Source organism: Adiantum capillus-veneris, chromosome 28, assembly GCF_014529385.1.
Source record: "Adiantum capillus-veneris isolate H3 chromosome 28, ASM1452938v2, whole genome shotgun sequence".
Classification (NCBI taxonomy): domain Eukaryota; kingdom Viridiplantae; phylum Streptophyta; class Polypodiopsida; order Polypodiales; family Pteridaceae; genus Adiantum; species Adiantum capillus-veneris.
Genome location: NC_140958.1, coordinates 87,419,339 through 87,427,482, shown reverse-complemented (window position 1 = coordinate 87,427,482; position 8,144 = coordinate 87,419,339). Strand labels below are relative to the sequence as shown.

Sequence of the window (8,144 nt, the reverse complement as noted above, 5' to 3'; positions counted from 1 at the left end):
TGCTCCATTGCTTTCAATTTAATACTAAAGGCATAAGAACTAGATGTTGAGTTTTAAAAACATTTTTTTACCTTTCAATATATATTAGAAAAATAATCACTAAGAAAGAAATAAAATCTACACAATGCGATTTGAAATGCACTCTTGTCAATCCACATATCAACCACATATGTTGTGAGCAAACATACACATTGCGATGCACTCTCTACCTCGCATTATGCATACATCAATGCTATGAATTTGTCAATGTAATTATAAATTTGAGAATCAATTATACTCCCTCTCCGATTTGCAAACAATAAGACACATCTATTTTCACATACTACAAAGAATAATCAACTTCTACATTGAAATGATGATAATTATTTGCAATATACAATTGAAAGAAATAATATCTATGATTGGCTATCTCGTGCACTAACAATCTTTCATAATACATAATGCACTCCCTATGTAAAGCAATGCATGCCTGCAAGTTGAGATGCATACAGGGATTTCACTCATGTGATCACGATCGTGTGATTACATTAATAATGCAAGTAATTACACATGAAAAAGACGTGATCACGTTAGTTGTTAACGTGATTTTGATGGTGACCTGCAAAAACCAATAGAGCTGGTAAGCTTGTCGAGTTTTTTCATTTTCCATGTGGACTCATTGAGCTTTATAGTTTTCCCGATGGACCCGCCGAAAAAATGAAAAATGTCGACGGGCTAAATATAGTAAAACCTCTTCTAACTTTGGCATAAGGCAATTCCTTGGGGAGTTTATCCGAGTGCCGGGTACAATTATCTCCTTTTGAATCGATCTAAGGTTATAGAGTCACATGTCCTTTTTCTGGGATGAGCGTGACTCTTCATATTGTAACCACTCCTAAAAATATTTAAATAAGAAAAAATATGAACCCCATAAGGGCCCTTTAGGGTCAAAAATGCTTTGAGAACATACTCTCTACACCAATGAGAAGGGGTTGTGGCCACGGTCCTCTCACCAATTTTTTTATTTTTCCAAATTTCTATAATCTGAGCATTTTAACTTCAAATTTTTTGCACAATAGTGTATTTTAATCGCATTGCGGAGCTCTTTCCATAGATATGTTACATGGTATAATTTTGAGGTATGTAGATATGGGCTATCCATGCCTCTCCTTTTATGTTTTATTGTTGATTGAAATCCGATTGGTTGCTCTTACAAGGCCTCTTTGGGATTCATATTTTCCCTAATGATTTTCGCTGAAAACAAAGATACGAAGCCAGAATAATTGAAACTTTACACAGTTGTGCTCATTGCGACAAAGCTACTGGTCCATAAAAGGGCCGAAGTTGGTTTTAGAGGATGATTATATTTAAACAACAAGTTGATAGTCAAGGGTCGGATGCTCTGTACTAGTGTACTGGGTATATAAAGATCCTTAAAGTCTTGCATTTTACACCATCATAAGTTTGAGTTGATATACATTTTCACTGCACAATATGAGAGCTATAATCCTTAATTGGGTGAAAATAGCTTTTATATATGGAATTGGATGCATAAGGGGGTCACAATCCTTGATTGGGTACAAGTAATCTTGAATTGTGTAATTGTATTGAAGATTTATTCTCTTGTTTTATGCGCACTCAAACCTAACAGCAGCTCGAGGCGTTCACACTCAAGCCTGCATGTGCCATGCATGCTAACTGGCTGCACCATATCGAAGGCGGCTGAGTCTGCTTACATGCATATCCCTGCCGTCTTTCTTCTTCCACGACTTTGATTGACTGCACCTGGTGACCTTGCATCTCTCTCTCTCTCTCTCTCTCTCTCTCTCTCTCTCTCTCTCTCTCTCTCTCTCTCTCTCTCTCTCTCTCTCTCTCTTTCGATTTTTCAAAGAACTTGTCAAATTGAGAATTTATCTGAACACTCGATTAACAGAAAATCTGCATGTAGCAATGAATTCCTAAACGATTTACAACCTAGATGGTATACTGCCATTGATTGGTAAAACTTCACCAACAATATACGCCCCATATCCAAAACTAAGAAGGTCACAATTGCAGTCATATCATCGGCCTTACCAAATCTAGCTAGCAAAGTGTGTGATTTCACTTCCTCTTTCGTCGCTTTGTGTTGAAATATGAAATCTGAGACGTGTGTGCACAAGCCAAGAGTGACACAATTGATTCAGACATTGGGTGCAAGCTCCACGGCGAGGGCCTTGGTTGGAACCAAATAAGGCAATCTTTGTCATGACACCATACATTGCAAGATTTCCATGAGGATTGTAGCCAGCTATAGAAGAGATAAGAATTACCAAACCGCCTTCTTCTAAGTGTGGAGTTGTCTTCTGTATGAGAAGAATGATCGCATTTACATTGATATCCCATAACTTGTCCAATGCTCCCTCTAAGATGCTGAGAACATGATCTATTGAAGGACTCATTGTTGCATTTGACACAAAGATATCCAATCGCCCAAATTTATCAACAACATTCTTGATAAGATTCTTCCTGTGAGCGGCATTCTTGACATGACATGCCACCCCCAACACATCGATACCCAACTCTTTCAGTGATTGTATGGCCTCATCAACATTATTCTGCTTTCAAGAGAAGATGACAACAAAATCTCCTTCAAGACTAAGCCGACGGGAAATGATGTAGCCAATGCCTCGCATGATGGCAATCACCACAACACCTTGCCCTTGAGCTCTCTAGCATAGCCATGGATTGCAAAATAGAACTCTATTATGTAGCTCATTGCAACTCTCTATCTCTCATGTGTGTGTGTGTGTGTGTGTGTGTGTGTGTGTGTGTGTGTGTGTGTGTGTGTGTGTGTGTGTGTGTGTGTGTGTGGTGTTTCTAACAAAGTTGTGTTTAGTCAATAGTTGTGAATATTACAATTGATATGATCAAAATCATGTAGTGAGAGGTTGGTGACGTGGAGATGGTCCATGCACGTGTAGCGCGCGCACACGCACACACTAACACTAACACTAACACACCAACATGATAGCAAAATGGCATACCTGAGGTCATAGAGATCGGTTGAATACAGTCGTCTTCGAGCCAGCTTCGTAATCAGGGTTGTATTTGCCCTCAGAATCTAAACCATTTGGGCGTTTTGAGGGGATTTCTCAAGTAACAAAAATCAGCCTCCTCCTTTTTTTTTTTTTTTTTTGGGGGGGGGGGGGGGGGGGGGGGGGGGGGGGGGGGGAGAGAGAGAGAGAGAGAGAGAGAGAGAGAGAGCTCAAACTTTACAAGTTGAACGACATAGGGAGGGAGTCAAATCTACGACAGATGAGGTAACTCATGAGCAGAGCAGTGCGCAACAATAGGTAATCTTCAACAAGGTGCATGCAGCTCACATCCACTACGAGGTGAACAATCGATGCACGGCTATGACACGGAAAGAGGAAGAAGGGCAAGGTTGGCTCCAAACCTCTCCCTTCTTCCTCTTTGCTTGCCATAGCCATGCATCGATCGTTGACCTCGTAGTGGATGTGAGCTGCATGCACCTTGTTGAAGATTACCTATTGATGCGCACTGTTCTGCCCCTGAGTTACCTCATCCGTCATAGTTTGTGCTCTCTCTCTCTCTCTCTCTCTCTCTCTCTCTCTCTCTCTCTCTCTCTCTCTCTCTCTCTCTCAGCTCGTAGCGCAGGAGGCCACAGCGTTCATAGAGATTTCTCTCTACCTCTCTCATTTAGCTCGCAGCATAGGAGGCCATAGAGCTTGCAGAGCTTTCTCTCTCCCTCTCTCATTCAGCTTGCAGAGCTTTACTCTCTCTCGAGCTCGCAGAGCTCTTTGTCTGCCTCTCTATTGCAACTTGTAGGAGCTTGTGCGAAATAAAGGAGGCGTTTACTCCTTCAATTCAACCTCTCAACCGGATCAGCCGGATAAATTCTCTGTGTGTGTGTGTGTGTGTGTGTGTGTGTGTGTGTGTGTGTGTGTGTGTGTGTGTAGGAGCGCAGAGATGGACACGTGTGTGGGGAGGGGACCGGATCCTTCCCCTTTTCTATAGAGTATAGATTAATTGTTTGCTTATACATTCTCACAATACCTTGATAAAATGGTTCTAAAAGCATCCCCTCCTTACAGTATAGCTTGCTCTATCTCATATGCCATGCAAAGAGCCTTAAAGAATATGCATGTCACTAGATTTAAAGATAAGAGTACTCTTTGAAAAAAATAGGCATCCGCACAAATATGTATCCATGACCCATATATTGCATTAAGACCTTGGGAATTGAGATTATATAATTATGAAAGAGAGCTTTTCTAACCAATGCACTATGTGAGCGATCTTGGCCATAGCCATATCCCATGACCCTTATCACACTACAGTCACTAGTCATTGTATTTGAGAAGATAAGACTTTGAACTTTAAGGGCGTTTTTCACTTGCTCAGTTTACCTTTTTTGTATGATGTACAACCAAATCACTATGACACTCATCTTGTCAATGACCATCTCACTCTATAACTAATCTATTTTAGGAGATGACTTGATTGAGAGAGTGAGCAATTAATAAAGTGTGAGAAAGATATATGTAAAAATCTATTTTAACAAGGTGAGGAGATACGAAGGCTTGCTAAGTTAAGGGGAGATGAGGAAGAGAGAGTTTAAATACGTGCCAATAATCACATAGAAGTTTTAATATTGAATATGTAATCTATTATACATATATAATCACAAGTAGTTTATATATTACAAAGAGCCCCACTTAAATAATGTAAAAAGTCCACATTGCATATCAACATTTTGAAATTAAAAAAAATGAGAAAGAAGTAAAGTAAAATCAATGAAATTTATATTTAGAAAAAAAGAAAACATTTTAGTGCTTTTTTCATACAAAAATGTAAATTTAATAACATAAAAAAATAATAAAACACTAGTGAAATAAATTTTATGAAGTTTCTATACTATATATAGTATATATATGCTACCAACAGAGGCACTGAAGGTCCTGCAAAATACTGAAAACAACATACTTCACGGCATAAAACAACAGATTTACATACCTACTAATCACACTTGCACATAATCAGAGCTATACGTGAATAGAGAGAGACAGAGAGCAAGATAGATTGAGAGAGAGCGTGTAGGTGCACCTCCTAGAGCATAGTGCTACACCGGCACGGCGAGAGAGAAAAGAGGAGAGAAGAGAAGAATAACACAGACGTTGGGTGCAACACACACACACACACCTGCAAGAGTCAATATTTTCCTCTTGCATGTATTTATTCATAGATTCTTCAATGCTAAAAAATGAATACACATTGGTTGGGCATAAACAGCCATAGCTCATAATGAGCACTTGAATAATAAATGTATACAAAATGTGATATCCTCGCCTAGCCTTAGCTTTTGCCACCAGTCAGCTACAATAAATAAACAATTATCAATTTCCACTACACTATATATAATGGGGGAAGGGATTTTGGCCCTTTTCCTCGGACACGTGGCGTATTCTCCTTGCTCCGACCAGTGTGCCTCGCAACAAGCGAGACAGCCAACGAAAGCACAAAGGGAGAGAATTCGTGTTGGTGCATAATATAGGCCTAGAGAGAAGCGCAACTTCTCTTCACAGGCGCGACAAGAGTGCAACAAAATAGGTGTGGGATAGATCTCTCATGAATGCACAATAGAGGCGTGGGTTGCAACTTGCACCGGATGCGCTCCCTCTCTCTCTCTCTCTCTCTCTCTCTCTCTCTCCCCCCATGTGCTGAGCTGGCTCAACTGGCCACTACTCACTTATCCTCGGCCTTCACCCCAATATCAACTTCATTGCTTTAGCTCTGCCTCACCGATTCGTGCTCTGCCAATAGAGAAGATAGTATTGTTATCATTATCATAACCTCCCTCAGCATGTAAATCCACATTTTGCTATCGCCATCAATGTTGGTCTCAAGCTACATTTATGTGTGATACATATTTCAGTTGCTGCTGATGTGGATAGATAGAGAGAGAGAGAGAGAGAGATGGATTTTGCGAGTTTTGGCACATTAGCACAAGTAGCTTCTTAGTCTTTTGTGTGTTTGTGTGTGTGTGTGTGTGTGTGTGTGTGTGTGTGTGTGTGTGTGTGAGAGAGAGAGAGAGAGAGAGAGCGAGAGAGAGAGGCATGGTCTTCTGTGTGTATATATAGGTAGAAGGACAAAGGTAGATGGTGTGTTGCCATCCCTATTCCTACTCACTCACAATACCTCACGTCATAGAGGAAGCATCTCACCTTAGAGACCTCATCATCTTTTGTTTATGTGATTGCATTGATCTCCAACCTTGGAATGATTGGGAATTGTTGTGGATGTGAACATTCTCTTTCCTTAGAAACTATTTAAAGGCTTTAAAATCTAAAGAATCCTCTCAGCTTGCAAGATAGATATGTTTTCAATTTTTAGAAGAGCAAGTGTTGCTGTTCTCAAGTACCACTCATGCCCATTGTTATCTTTTTTAAGTAAAAGCAAACGTGAACATGCTTTTAGTACACAGGGAAATGCAAAAAGGTTGTTATGTGCATTCCAACTAATGAAAACATGTTGTGTGATTGTGTGCAAAGGCATTCAAAGTAGCAAATGGCCATGTAATTGAAGGAATAGACAAGTGTTCATGCTTTCATTTCATTTACAATAGACCTTCTCTGCCAACAGCTGCTCACGATGATTTTATTGGTCCAAGTGTTCAAGCTTAGGTTTCGACGGGTTGAGAGAGAGGAGAGAGAAAGAGTCTCTTGAACCAAATTGACCTTATACCACTGACGAGCAGGTCGCAACAGAGTCGGGCAGGCTTGGGCATGGGGGAAGGTGAAAGCGCGAAGCAGAAGCTACCGACAGGTGCGCGTCACGATGTAGTGCAGGATTGGGGCAAGAAGCAGGAGGCAGAGTGCAGCAGAGAGGAAGCACTAGGGATCGAAGCAGGGAGAGAGAGAGAGTGCTCACGTTTTTGGGGAAAACTCAATAAGTGAGTTTTGGGTTTTCCCACTTTTATTATAAGTGACTTTAAACAAATGTGTCCAGGAACCTGGACAAAGTATAAAAATGTACAAAAAGGGGATATTTACACCTTTAACCCAACAACCTCCCACTTAAAGGCATAAATGGCGCCTTTATGTTAACCAACTCCCACCAGCTGTATGAAATGCTCATGTTGAGCCTTAGCAAAACTCTTGGTGAGAACATCTGCAGGGTTAACCTGTGTATGGATCTTAGTCAAGGTGACTAGACCATCCTCCAATACTTGTCGTATGAAGGGGTACCGCACATCTATGTGTTTGGTACGCGCATGAAACATGGCATTTTTGGCTAAATAGACAGCACTCTGGGTATCACAACCCAACACGGGTATATGAGCATGCATGCCAAATTCTTTTGCAAGTCTACCCAACCAAATGGCCTCTTTTGAAGCCTCTGTGGCTGAAATAAATTCAGTCTCAGTAGTACTCAATGCCACAATTTTCTGTAACCTAGAACACCACCAACAATGGCAAATACATCTCCATTGGTGGATTTATTGGTATCCATGTTACCTGCCATGTCTACATCACAATACCCCTGCAACTTTAAGTCACTTTTGCCATAACAGATACACTTTGAGTGTGTACCTTTCACTAAGCTTAGTGTATGGAGGTAAAGGTACCCCAAGAGACTTAGCATGAGCCATATTAAATATGTCAAGTACTTTTACAATGTACCTTTCTTGAGATAAAAACAACAATTTTAGCTTTCTATCTCTTTTAACACGCATGCCCAAAATATACTCTACATCACCCAAATCCTTCATAGCAAATGCTGAATTTAGCTTACGTTTCAGAGCATCAAGACTAGTCTTATGTTTCCCGGCAAGCATTATTTCATCAACATAGAGAACAAGTATGATGGGACTACCATCTTCATCCCTTTTCGTATACAAACAATGATCTGCATGGCTGCGTTTAAAGCCTTGAGACAGCATAAAAGTGTCAAACTTCTTATACCACTGTCGTGATGATTGTCTCAAACCATACAGAGCCCTTTTCAGTTTGGATACAAGTTCCTCGCGTGTACGAACTACAAAACCTTCAGGTTGTTTCATGTATATGTCCTCTTCAATGTCACCATGCAAAAATGTTGTCTTTACATCCATTTGATTCAATTCCAAATCAAGCACCGCAACGAGAGCAAAAAGGACACGT

At 40.4% G+C, this 8,144-nt stretch overlaps 1 protein-coding gene and 1 pseudogene across 3 annotated transcripts in view; both read right to left on the bottom strand.

The window, feature by feature from the left end:
• Window positions 1-1,392: 1,392 nt before the first annotated feature.
• Window positions 1,393-8,144, bottom strand: part of LOC147420831 (uncharacterized) — a 52,480-nt gene continuing 45,728 nt past the window's right edge. The window contains exon 3 of one of the 3 annotated variants that reach the window (XM_086504303.1): window positions 1,393-1,758. The gene's annotated coding sequence lies outside the window, so the exon portion shown is untranslated. Of the gene's footprint in view, window positions 1,765-5,189; window positions 5,796-8,144 lie in introns of those variants that run through there. The other 2 variants (XM_086504300.1, XM_086504302.1) reach the window with 2 other exon arrangements.
• LOC147420832 (short-chain dehydrogenase/reductase SDRA pseudogene) lies at window positions 1,787-3,139 on the bottom strand (annotated as a pseudogene).